General features: G+C 49.3%; 1 protein-coding gene across 6 annotated transcripts in view; it reads right to left on the minus strand.

Annotated features, from left to right (window-relative positions):
* Nucleotides 1–10,884, minus strand: part of klc1a (kinesin light chain 1a) — a 135,344-nt gene extending 124,460 nt beyond the window's left edge. For 3 of the 6 annotated variants that reach the window (XM_072490094.1, XM_072490110.1, XM_072490102.1), the window contains exon 1: nt 10,468–10,882. The gene's annotated coding sequence lies outside the window, so the exon portion shown is untranslated. Of the gene's footprint in view, nt 1–10,467 lie in introns of all 6 variants that reach the window. The other 3 variants (XM_072490076.1, XM_072490067.1, XM_072490084.1) reach the window with 2 other exon arrangements.
* Between the last annotated feature and the right edge of the window lie 3,082 nt (nt 10,885–13,966).

The following is a 13,966-nucleotide window of genomic DNA, read 5'->3' on the forward strand; positions in this document are numbered from 1 at the left end:
TGGTCAAATGCTGCCTTGATGTCAAGGGCAGTCACTTTCACCTCATCGCTGGGATTCAGCTCTTTTGTCCCATGTATGAACCAAGGCTGTAATGAGGCGGAACCCAAACTGAGCATCCGTGAGCAGGTTATTGCTAAGTGCCACTTGATAGCACTGTTGATTATTCCTTCCATTACTTTTCTGATGATGGAGAGAAGACTGATAGGGCAATAATTGACTAGATTGGATTTGTCCTGTTTCACACCCATGAAATTTTCCACATTGCTGGGTAGATTGCAGCTGGATTAGTTCAGCTTGGCTAGTGGGGAGGCAAATTCTGGAGCACAAGTCTTCAGTACTGTTGCCGGAATGTTGTCAGGGCCCATGACCGTTGCGGTATCCAGTACCTTCAACCGTTTATTTATATCACATGGAGTGAATTGTATTGGCTGAAGACTAACAACTATGATGCTGGAGACCTCCAGAGAAGACCGAGATAGATCATCTACTCGGCACAAATGCCTCGTCTTTTGCACATTTGTGCTGGGCTCTTCCGTCATTGAGGATGGGGATATTTGTGGAGCCTCCTCCTCCGGTGAGTTGTTTAATAGCTGGATGTGGCAAGACTACAGAGCTTAGATCTGATGCGTTGGTTGTAGAATCACTAGCTCTGTCTATTACTGCTGCTTATGCTGTTTGGCACACAAGTAGTCCTGTGTTGCAGCTTCACCAGGTTGACACCTCGTTTTTTGGTATGCCTGGTGTTGTTCCTGGCATGCTCTCCTGCAATCCTCATTGAATCTAGGTTGATCCCCTGGCTTGATGGTAATGGTAGAGTGGGGGATATGCCAGGCCATGAGGTTGCAGATTGTGGTTGAACACAGTTCTGCAGCTGATGGCACACAGCACCTCATGGATGCCCAGTCTCGAGTTGCCAGATCTGTTCGAAGTCCATCTCATTTTGCATGATGCACGATGGAGGATATGCTCAATGTGGAGATGGGACTTGGTCTCCACAAAGGCTGTGCAGTTTCCTTCCCTAAAGGGCATTAGTGAACCAGATGGGTTTTTACGACAATCAACAATGATTTCACGGTCCTCATTAGACTTTTAATTCCAGATATTTCATTGCGTTTAAATTCCACCACCTGCCATGGTGGGATTTGAACCCGGGGCCCCAGATCATTATCCTGGGTCTCTGGATTACTAGTCCAGTGATAATACCACTATGCCACCGCCTCCCCTCCTGCTTTTTGCAGACAGGACCATACCTGAGCAATTTTCCACAGTACCAGATAAATGCCAGCATTGTAGCTGTGCTGGAACAATTTCGCTGGTAGGGTTAGTTAGTTTTGCAGGACCAGCCCTCGGTTCTATTACTGGAATGTTGTCGGGGCCCATAGTCTTTGCAGTATCCAGTGCCTTCAGCCATTTCTTGATATCATGTGGAGTGAATCAAACGGGCTGAAGACTGGCATCCATGATGCTGGGGACCTCAGGAGGAAGCCAAGATTGATCATTGTTAGTAGATCCAGTGTATCACTCATTTTCAGCAGTGGATTGACTTATCCATAGGTGGAAGACAGATCCACAAAAAACACTGCTGTTTTCAGCCCAAGCTGATAATCAGCTTCAACGCAAGTTGGGTGTATAATTATTTGGTCATCTATTGTTTGTTGTTGGACTTCAATGAAGTTTATAAGTCTGTCATAGTGCACTTCATTCAAAAGAATTAATTGAGCAACTTCTTTCTCCACATAGCTATTTCAGTTAGCCTGTATAAAATTCCAATGCGACTTTGGTAGTGATGAGGCTAATATGGGGCACTAATGTATGCGAATAAACAGCAGAAAACTGACAATAATTGGGCCTCAGTGGTCACACTTTGCAAATTCAGGGATCCCAAATATATTTATTCATAAAAAGATAGTTGGGGTTTATGCATCTTGTCAAATAATGGTTTCAATTTACAGTCATTTCTGATTCATTCATTTAAAAAAGTATTATTTGGCAGTTAAAAGGATAACCACAAACCTTAGTAAATAAACCTCTTCAAAAAAGTTGATAAAATGCAGTGAAGAACAACAGCTCACCTTAGGAATATTACTGTCGATTTTTAAAATGTTTAAAGAAACCATTTTGAATCAATATAATAATCTTTATTGTCACAAGTAGGCTTACATTAACACTGCAATGAAGTTACTGTGAAAATTCCCTAGTCGCCACATTCCAGCACCTGTTTGGGTACACAGAGGGAGAATACAGAATGTCTAAATTACCTAACAGCACGTCTTTAGGGACTTGTGGGAGGAAACCGGAGCACCCGGAGGAACATACGCAGACACGGGAGAACGTGCAGACTCCGCACAGACAGTGACCCAGCGGGGAATCGAACCTGGCGCTGTGAAGCCACAGTGCTATCCACTTGTGCTACTGTGCTGCCCTGTAAAGTGTAGACTTACAGAGGGTGTTCTTTCAAGGGCCAGTGTAGACTCATGGGCCGAATGGCCTCCTTCTGCACTGTAAATTATATGATCCTATGACAATATATTTGTGGTGAACCACTATTATATTGTACATACTGTTCTTACTTATTGTACTTCCTGGTCTTACTGTTTGTTACATGTCTGGGTTTGTCCCTGTTGGCTCCGCCCCTCGGGTTCAAGTATAAAGGTACCTAACCTCCAGCCCTGCCCTCATTCTGGGACTGGCTGCCAGCAGGTATCTTTTAGCTGATTAAAGCCAGTTTACTCTTCCAACTCTCGTCTGTCGTCATTGATAGTACATCAATTTAATCAGCTAAAATTTTAAGATGGATCCATCGCTCAAGCCTGATCACCTGGAGCTGGACCCCCAAGTAGCCGACGCCACTGCCACGTTTGAACACTGGCTAAGCTGCTTCGAATCTTACATTGATTCCTCCGCCGCCGCTGAGACCCACAAGCTGCGAGTCCTCAACTCCCGGGTGAGCCCGCAAGTTTTCCTTCTTATCAGAGACACTACCTCGTAAGAGGATGCGATAACGTTGTTGAAGGTGCAGTATGTTAAGGAAGTCAACGAGGTGTACGCTAGGCATCTCCTTGCCACGAGGCGACAGTGCCCCGGAGAATCGCAAGCTGAATTGCTGCACACCTTGCGGGTACTCGAGCAGAACTGCAGTTGTAAGGCGGTATCGGCTGTCAAGCACACCAAATTGCTGATCCGGGACGCCTATGACGCAGGCATAAAATCTAATTACATCCACCAGCGCCTACTCGAAGGAGGTACACTCGACCTCCAAGACACAGTACAGCTCTCGGACTCGTTGGAAGTGGCCTTCCATAACATGGATGCCTCCACCTCCGACCACTCGGCACCTTCGTGGACGCCGCCATCACCTGACACAGGGGTGCCACAAGCCTGTGCCGCGCAGTGACCCGCCAACTCCAGAGGCCCGAAATGTTACTTCTGTGGCCAGGGTAATCACCCCAGACAACGCTGCCCAGCGAGGAGCACGATCTGCAACGGGTGCGGAAAGAAGGGCCACTTCTCTAAAGTCTGCCAGGCCTGACCTGTTTCCAAACCCAGCAGCGTTGCGTGTAGCCCGCGGGGACCGCCCCATCTTCCACGTCATCCACCACGTGCGGCCAGCGGGGGCCACCATCTTCTACGCCACCCGCGACCCGTGGGGCCGCCATCTTCGACGCCACCTGCCACCCATGGGGGCCGCCATCTTCGACGCCACCCGCCACGTGCGACCCATCATCTTGGAATAACCCCGCCGCCTCCGGGAACCCCTGCTCACCAGATCGTACGCTGGCCTCCTCTACCCTCGATCAGCCCACCCACCTTCCGAAGCTCGCCTCCATCACCCTCGACCAATCTCGACCTCATCACCTCACTAAATACATGATGGCCGTCCGGATCAACGGCCACAAGACGACCTGCCTCTTCGACTCCGGGAGCACGGAGAGTTTCATTCACCTAGATAGGGTAGTTGTTATGGGGGACTTTAACTTTCCAAATATTGACTGGAAACGCTATAGTTTGAGTACTTTAGATGGGACCGTTTTTGTCCAATGTGTGCAGGAGGGTTTCATGACACAGTATGTAGATAGGCCAACGAGAGGAGAGGCCGTATTGGATTTGGTACTGGGTAATGAACCAGGACAGGTGTTAGATTTGGAGGTAGGTGAGCACTTTGGTGATAGTGACCACAATTCGATTACGTTTACTTTAGTGATGGAAAGGGATAGGTATATACTGCAGGGCAAGAGTTATATCTGGGGGAAAGGCAATTATGATGCGATGAGGCAAGACTTGGGATGCATCAGATGGAGAGGAAAACTGCAGGGGATGGGCACAATGGAAATGTGGAGCTTGTTCAAGGAATAGCTACTGCATGTCCTTGATAAGTATGCACCTGTCAGGCAGGGAGGAAGTGATCGAGCAAGGGAACCGTGGTTTACTAAGGCAGTCAAAACACTTGTCAAGAGAAAGAAGGAGGCTTATGTAAAGATGAGACATGAAGGTTCAGTTAGGGCGCTCGAGAGTTACAAGTTAGCTAGGAAGGACCTAAAGAGAGAGCTAAGAAGAGCCAGGAGGGGACATGAGAAGTCTTTGGCAGGTAGGATCAAGGATAACCCTAAAGCTTTCTACAGATATGTCAGGAATAAAAGAATGACTAGGGCAAGAGTAGGGCCAGTCAAGGACAGTAGTGGGAAGTTGTGCTTGGAGTCCGAGGAGATAGGAGAGGTGCTAAATGAATATTTTTTGCAGTATTCACACAGGAAAAAGACAATGTTGTCGAGGAGAATACTGAGATTCAGGCTACTAGACTAGAAGGGCTTGAGGTTCATAAAGAGGTGTTAGCAATTCTGGAAAGGGTAAAAATAGATAAGTCCCCTGGGCCGGATGGGATTTATCCTAGGATTCTCTGGGAAGCTAGGGAGGAGATTGCTGAGCCTTTGGCTTTGATCTTTAAGTCATCTTTGTTAACAGGAATAGTGCCAGAAGACTGGAGGATAGCAAATGTTGTCCCCTTGTTCAAGAAGGGGAGTAGAGACAACCCCGGTAACTATAGACCAGTGAGCCTTACTTCTGTTGTGGGCAAAATCTTGGAAAGGTTTATAAGAGATAGGGTGTATAATCATCTGGAAAGGAATAATTTGATTAGACATAGTCAACACGTTTTTGTGACGGGTAGGTCGTGCCTCACAAACCTTATTGAGTTCTTTTGAGAAGGTGACCAAACAGGTGGATGAGGGTAAAGCAGTTGATGTGGTGTATATGGATTTCAGTAAAGCGTTTGATAAGGTTCCCCACGGTAGGCTACTGCAGAAAATACGGAAGCATGGGATTCAGGGAGATTTAGCAGTTTGGATCAGAAATTGGCTAGCTGGAAGAAGACAAAGGGTGGTGGTTGATGGGGAGTGTTCAGACTGGAGTCCAGTTACTAGTGGTGTACCACAAGGATCTGTTTTGGGGCCACTGCTGTTTGTCATTTTTATAAATGACCTGGAGGAGGGCGTAGAAGGATGGGTGAGTAAATTTGCAGATGACACTAAAGTCAGTGGAGTTGTGGACAGTGCGGAAGGATGTTACAAGTTACAGAGGGACATAGATAAGCTGCAGCGCTGGGCTGAGAGGTGGCAAATGGAGTTTAATGCAGAAAAGTGTGAGGCGATTCATTTTGGAAGGAATAACAGGAAGACAGAGTACTGGGCTAATGGTAAGATTCTTGGCAGTGTGGATGAGCAGAGAGATCTCGGTGTCCATGTGCATAGATCCCTGAAAGTTGCCACTCAGGTTGAGAGGGTTGTTAAGAAGGTGTATGGTGTGTTAGCTTTTATTGGTAGAGGGATTGAGTTTCGGAGCCATGAGGTCATGTTGCAGCTGTAAAACTCTGGTGCGGCCGCATTTAGAGTACTGCGTGCAATTCTGGTCACCGCATTATGGGAAGGATGTGGAAGCATTGGAAAGGGTGCAGAGGAGATTTATCAGAATGTTGCCTGGTATGGAGGGAAGATCTTATGAGGAAAGGCTGAGGGACTTGAGGCTGTTTTCGTTCGAGAGAAGGTTAAGAGGTGACTTAATTGAGGCATACAGGTGATCAGAGGATTGGATAGGGTGGTCAGTGAGAGCCTTTTCCTCGGGTGGTGATGTCTAGCACGAGGGGACATAGCTTTAAATTAAGGGGAGATAGATATAGGACAGACGTCAGAGGTAGGTTCTTTACTCAGAGAGTAGTAAGGGTGTGGAATGCCCTGCCTGCAACAGTAGTGGACTCGCCAACACTAAGGGTATTCAAATGGTCATTGGATAGATAGATGGACAATAAGGGAATAGTGTAGATGGGCTTTAGAGTGGTTTCACAGGTCGGCGCAACATCGAGGGCCCAAGGGCCTGTACTGCGCTGTAATGTTCTATGTTCTATGATACAGTACGGCGCTGCTCCCTCCCAATTTTACCCGTGACCCAGAAAGTCTCCCTGGCTTCCGAATCGCATTCCGTGGAGGTCTGTGGGTACTGTGTCACAACCCTTACAGTACTGGGGCGTCGAGTACAAAAATTTCAAGCTCTATGTCCTCCCCCAACTCTGCGCTGCCCTACTACTAGGTCTAGATTTCCAATGCCACCTCAAAAGTCTTACCCTTGAGTTCGATGGACCCCTGCCCCCTCTCACCGTCTGTAGCCTCTCGACCCTTCAGGTCACCCCACCCCCGCTCTTTGCTAACCTCACCCCGGACTGTAAGCCCTTCGCCACTAGGAGCAGACGACAGTGCTCGGGACAAGGCCTTTATCAGCGACTCCTGCGGGAAGGGATCATAGAGACCAGTACTAGCCCCTGGAGAGCCCAAGTGGTGGTCGTCAAGACTGGGGAGAAGCACCGGATGGTCATCGATTACAGTCAGACCACCAACCGGTACACGCAGCTTGATGCGTACCCCCTCCCCTGCATATCTGACATGGTCAATCAGATTGCGCAGTATTGAGTCGTTTCTACATTTGACTTGAAGTCCACGTACCACCAGCTCCCTATCCGCCTGGAGGACTGCCTTCGAGGCAGATGGCCGCCTCTACCACTTCCTCAGGGTTCCCTTCGACATCACAATGGGGTCTCGGTCTTCCAACGGGAGATGGACCGAATGGTTGACCAATACGGGCTGCGGGCCACATTCCCATATCTGGATAATGTCACCATCTGCGGCCATGACCAGCAGGACCATGATGCTAACCTCCAACATTTCTTCCACACCGCCAAGCTCCTTAACCTAACATACAATAAGGAGAAATGCGTTTTCCGCACAACCCGCCTAGCCATCCTTGGCTAAGTTTAGGAAAACGGAGTCCTTAGGTCCGATCCCAACCGCATGCGCCCCCTTCTGGAACTTCCACTCCCCAACTACCCCAAGGCCCTGAAGAGATGCCTGGGGTTCTTTTCCTATTATGCCCAGTGGGTCCCCAATTATGCGGACAAGGCCCGCCCACTCATTAAATCCACCATTTTTCCCCTGATGGCTGAGGCCCGCCTGGCCTTCAACCGCATCAAAACAGATATTGCCAAAGCCACGATGCACGCAGTAGACGAGTCCATCCCTTTCCAGGTGGAGAGCGATGCTTCTGACTTTGCTCTGGCCGCTACCCTCAACCAGGTGGGCGGGCCCATAGCTTTCTTCTCCCATACCCTCCAGGGCTCCGAAATTCGACACTCCTCCGTCGAAAAGAAAGCCCAGGCCATTGTGGAAGCTGTGTGACATTGGAGGCATTACCTGGCCGGCAGGCGATTCACTCTCCTCACTGACCAACGGTCGGTCGCCTTCATGTTTAATAACACACAGCGGGGCAAGATCAAGAATGACAAGATCCTAAGGTGGAGGATCGAACTCTCTACCTATAATTGTGGTATCTTGTATCGACCTGGGAAGCTCAATGAGCCCCCAGATGCCCTATCCCACGGTACATGTGCTAGCGCACAAGTAGACGGACTTCGGGCCCTCCACAATGACCTCTGTCACCCGGGGGTCACCTGTGTTCTCATGTTATCAAGGCTCGCAACCTTCCTTACTCCATCGAGGAGGTCAGGACCATGACCAGGGACTGCCAGGTCTGCGCGGAGTGCAAACCACACTTCTATCGGCTGGATAGAGCACACCTGGTAACGGCCTCCCGCCCCTTTTGAGCACCTCAGCATCAATTTCAAAGGGCCCCTTCCCTCCACTGACCTAATGTGTACTTTCTCAACATCATTGATGAGTACTCACATTTCCCTTTCGCCATCCCGTGCCCTGACATGACCTCTGCCACAGTCATCAAGGCCCTCTTGTTCGGTTTCCCCACTTACATCCATAGCGATCGGGGTTCCTCCTTCATGATTGGGGACCCACTGGGCATAATAGGAAAATAACTCCAGGCATCTCTTCAGGGCCTTGGGGCAGTTGGGGAGTGGAGGTTCCAGAAGGGGGCGCATGCGTAGGGGCTGGTTTAGCACACTGGGCTAAATCGCTCACTTTTAAAAGCAGACCAAGGCAGACCAGCAGCATGGTTCAATTCCCGTACCAGCCTCCCGGAACAGGCGCCGTAATGTGGCGACTAGGGGTTTTTCACAGTAACTTCATTGAAGCCTACTTGTGACAATAAGCGATTTTCTTTTCATTTCATTTTCATGAGTGATGAGCTGCGTCAGTTCCTGCTTAGCAAGGGCATCGCCTTAAGCAGGACTACCAGCTACAACCCCCGGGGAAACGGGCAGGTGGAGAGGGAGAACGCGACGGTCTGGAAGGCCGTTCATCTTGCCCTACGGTCTAGAAGGCTCCCTGTCTCCCACTGTCAGGAGGTCCTTCCCGATGCGCTCCACTCCATCCGGTCACTCCTGTGTACCGCCACCAATGCGACACCTCACGAGAGAATGTTTGTCTTCCCCAGGATGTCCACCTCAGGGGTCTCGCTCCAGTCCTGGCTGACGGTTCCAAGGCCCGTCCTCCTCCGGAAGCATGCGAGGTGTCACAAGTCGGATCCCCTGGACGAACGGGTCCTTCTGCTCCATGCTAACCCCCAATATGCCTACGAGGCACACCATGATGGGCTGGAGGACACAGTCTCCCTTCGGGGCTTGGCACCCGCAGGTTCCCCAGCGACCATCACCACTACCCTCGAGTCTACACTGTCTCCCTCCATTGCTACTCACGACTCTACACCGTCTCCCTCCGTTGCTACTTATCCGGAAGACGACACGCTCCTGGATATGTAGGCCTCAACACTTCATCCGACACCAGTGTCCTCACCACAGCCGGGACTGAGGCAATCACAGCGGAAGGTCAAAGCCCCCGACAGACACGATCTCTAATTAAACCCGTCCACTTCACCACCGCCAGACTCTTTTTTTTTTTTTATAAAAACAGGGGATGAATGTGGCGAACCACTGTATTATATTGTACATACTGTTCTTACTTATTGTACTTACTGTTCATTACATGTCTGGGTTTGTCCCTGCTGGCTCCGCCCCTCGGGTTCAAGTATAAAGGTACCTAACCTCCAGCCTGCCCTCATTCTGGGACCGGCTGCCAGCAGGTATCTTTTAGCTGATTAAAGCCACAGTTTACTCTTCCAACTCTCATCTGTCATCATTGATGGTACATCAATATTGTACATTTATGGCAGATTAAAAACTCAAGGCTCTTTAGCCCACTGACAAATTTGAAGCTTTTTCAAGTTTTCCTATAATGTGTCCTGTATCTTTCGGTTCTGCTCCACCGCAATAGCCCCAGACCAGCAAAGAACTGATCAAAATCATTTCCAACCAGGGCTAAGACATCTCTGATGAAGAGTCATCCAGACTCGAAACGTCAGCTCCGTTCTCTCTGCACAGATGCTGTCAGACCTGCTGAGATTTTCCAGCATTTTCTCTTTTTGTTTCAGATTCCAGCATCCGCAGTAATTTGCTTTCAACATGGTTTCCGATAGGTCTGCATGGAGATTGTTTAGCAGGGTGTAAGATGTAAAAGAGCAGCAACTCTGTAAAACCAATCTCACTGGTCGGTGCAAAAAAACAATCAAATGTCCTCATTTTACAAGGAAATGAGTCATGGTTACACCGCCACCAAAACTGTGCCCAGGCTGCACAACACGAAGTGAAATTCTCATCTACCCGGCAATTTGCAATGCAAAGAATGACCATTGTCACTTAACCCAGGAAGAGAGGGGAAAAAAAATCAAAGCACAAACATACATTTCCACTCGTGTGTCAGATAACAAAACGCCCAGAGCCGGTTGAAGGAACACCAGCATCAACATTAGACTGAAAGTAAAACTGCAGCTGCCCACGTTACTCATTAAAGCACCGAAATTGTACACAAGAATGAAAATAAATGACTCGGCGGTCACTTTCCACGGATACCGCCCATGGCAGACACAATTCAGACACCAAGCAGATCTACAGCGAAAACCATCGCTGACAGAAGTCAACATCCCACACCCTCCGCCAGCCACCCTGCGAAACAAACCACTTACCGTTTGCTTCAAACTGACGGCCGATCTCAGTGAGAGGATGTGCAGTCGGCAGCCTTTTCCTGTCAGGCCGGGGGGTGCAGAGGGATGGGGAAGTGAGCGGCCGACGCAGGTTTCGTTTTCACCGAAGAGAGACCCCTTTTTCCAAACAAATTCTCTTTATTTGACAGGCCGGGCCGGAGCCCCGAGCCGGTTAAAAACAACAAAAAAATCAGCCGCTTTACCACACACACTACACCGTGTAGAGTGAAAGAATATCATCAAGAAGGCATGGCACCCTGTTAATATTACCATGACCGGCAGTCCCTAATATTTTCATGCCAAATGTAACGTAAAACGAAACGTTCCAGATCTTTCTGACCGATACCCCTCCCCAACCCTTCAGCTCGCACTGCCCGAAACCTCCCCCCCACCCGCCTTGGCTTCACAGCAAAAGATGGCGCCTCCTCCCGAGCCGTCAGCCTCGCCCCGCCTCGCGTGCGCGCGCCACACGCCTGGAATTGTGCACGGGCGCCCCTCGCTGCCTCTGGGGCTCGCCGCGCGCGCACGCGCGCTGCCGCCTGGAATGACTGTGTATGCCCGCGGCGGCTCGCGCGGATTGACTGACTGCGCGCGGGTGGGTGTGGTGTGGTGTGGGGGCAGACGAGAGCGCGGGTGGGGGTGGTTGTCGGGGCAGACGAGAGCGCGGGCCCGCCCGTGAACATTGTGACGTCATGGGCCGGAATGCGCCTTGGCTCGTTTTCCCTGTAAAGCATGTTTGAAGTCAGCATATTTATGTTTGCTGAACTCACGCAAAATTGCAATTGCCCTTTGACACTGGTTGTTCGGGTTGACTTGGCTGCCTAGGTGTGCAATTTAGGCATGATGTCAAATCAGCCGAATTCTCGACCAATATTTTTCCAAGTCATGGGGTGGGGAGCTCTGGAGCTTTGAAGTAACCATCCAAATGTGCTAAGATTAAAAACAGAAAATGCTGGAGAGAGACGGTTTGTTTCAGGTCAATGATCGATCATCAAATCTTGGAAAAGTTAGAAATTTAATAGGTGTTAAGAAAGTGAAAAGTGGCTGGCAAGAGAACAAAAGGAAAGGTTTGGCACAGGTTGGAAGACAGGAGAAATCACATTACAAAATGATTAATGGTGCAAAACCAAAGGAGTGGTAATGGGACAAAGAAAGAAAGAAAAGGTGTGTCGAGAATAGATGGAGGTGTGAATGGCAGAATGACGACGAGCTGTTTGCCATTCGAAAGAGGAAAAAGAACTGGACAAAACCAAAACCAGCAAAAAGGAACCGGAATGGCAAAAAAAACCTTTAAGGACCAAGTGGCCTAGTCTCCAGCTCCTCACCACTGAAGGTGAGCAGCGGTAATGTTTTTGTCCGTGTTAGACTAAACAATATATCTCAAAAACAAATGGACAGATTTCAACAAAACTTGTTACACAGATAGGATGTGGCCCAAGGGACTACTGATTAATTTTTGGCAAATATGCAGATTCAAAATCTGGATTTTTAAAGGATCTGTGAATATTGGGTTATAGGGTGAATTGACTTAAACAGAATTCAAAGAATCACAGAAAAATATAGTGCAGAAAAGGCCCTACGGCCCATTGAGTCTGCACTGCCGCATGAAAGGCACTTGATCTGCCAATCCCAGTTCCATTTGCCAGCACTTGGCCCATACCCTTGGATGTTACGACGTGCCAAGTGCTCAACATTTTTAAGAATGAGGCAAACCGCCTCTAACACCTTTCCAGGCAGTGCGTTCCAGATCTATAGACAACCCTACAGCATCCCCACCCATCTTACTCGCCCCCCTCCAAAGACTGACACCCCATTATGGAGTCGTCGGAGGACCCCCCACCCCCAGTTAGCGCCCCCTTCATGCCCTCTCCCTCTTTCAAGCACTGCCCTTGGCACACTGACAATGCCAACCTGACACCCAGGCAGTTGGCACTGCTAGGGCACAGCCTTGCCCTGTCCCCAGCCATCCAGGAGTTCCAATGGGTTTTCAAGCCCCCCCTCTGCCCCAGGCATGGTCATCAAGTCTGTTTTCCATTGATGCTATGATTTCTGCCGGCATCACGCTGCTCCGGTGGGGACGGAAGATCCCGGAAGATTTTGGCTAAGACCCAGAAAGGCATTTTTAATTGAGTTTAAGTGCTCATGTAAATATGCAAATCTGGTTCACGCCTAGTGACAGCATGAACCAGATTGTATCTTGTGCCGCAGGCCGGGAACATCGCACTCCATTTGGTGCCCAGCGTAAACCCCATTTGGGGCTCTCCTGCTATTCTCCTGAAATAGTGGGATGGAATGCAGGCAGAGAACTGCTCCCTATGTCTCCTGGTTTTAGACCCACCCCCAGCCAGGGGGAAACATCCTTCCTTCATCTACCCTGTCAAGCCCTGTAAAAATTTTGTATGCTTCAATAAGATCACCACTCATTCTTTTAAACTCTAGAGAAATCGGCCCAATCTCCTCAGTCTCTCCTCAAAGGACAATCTTTCCATCCCAGGTATCAATCTGGTGAATCTTCGTTGCACTCCCTCTATGGCAAGTATGTCCTTCATTCGGTAAGGAGACCAAAACTGTACACATAATCCAGGTGCAGTCACTAAGGTTCTATATAATTGCAGCAATCTGTACTCAAGTCCTCTTGCATTAAAGGCCATACCATTTGTCTTCATTTGTATAAACAAATAATTTTTATTAAGGTTTTCACAGAATATCAATACAAAATGAAAAAGGAACCCAACAGGGTTAAATACAGAACACAGTCAAAAAACAACCCTCCATATCCCCCTCCCCCCTGTACAAATATAATAAATTAACACCCCAACTTAACACAGAGCCAACATAGCAAATATATACACCCCCTCAGATCCCCCAGTGTAATTAAACATAAATAAAGTAACCCCCCACCCCCCCCCCCCCCGCCCGAGTTCTGCTTCCATTGACCAATGTCTACCGTTCTGACAGGAAGTCTAAGAACGGTTGCCACCACCTGAAGAACCCTTGGACCGACCCTCTCAAGGCGAATTTCACCCGCTACAACTTAATAAACCCCGCCATATCGTTGATCCAGGATTCCACGCTTGGGGGCCTCGAGTTCTTCCACTGAAGAAGAATCCTCCACCGAGCTACCAGGGACGCAAAGGCCAGAATACCAGCCTCTTTCGCCTCATGCACTCCCGGCTCCTCTGCCACCCCAAATATTGCGAGCCCCCAGCCCGGTTTGACCCTGGATCCTACCACCCTCGACACCGTCCTTGTTACGTCCTTCCAAAATTCCTCCAGCGCTGGGCATGCCCAGAACATATGGGTGTGGTTTGCTGGGCTCCCTAAGTACCTAACACACCTGTCCTCACCCCCAAAAAAACGGCTCATCCTTGTCCCGGTCATGTGTGCCCTGTGCAGCACCTTAAACTGTATGAGGCTGAGCCTCGTGCACAAAGATGAAGAATTCACCCTCCCGAGGGCATCTGCCCATGTCCCTTCCTCG

This window comes from Scyliorhinus torazame, chromosome 2 (genome assembly GCF_047496885.1).
Source record: "Scyliorhinus torazame isolate Kashiwa2021f chromosome 2, sScyTor2.1, whole genome shotgun sequence".
NCBI lineage: Eukaryota > Metazoa > Chordata > Chondrichthyes > Carcharhiniformes > Scyliorhinidae > Scyliorhinus > Scyliorhinus torazame.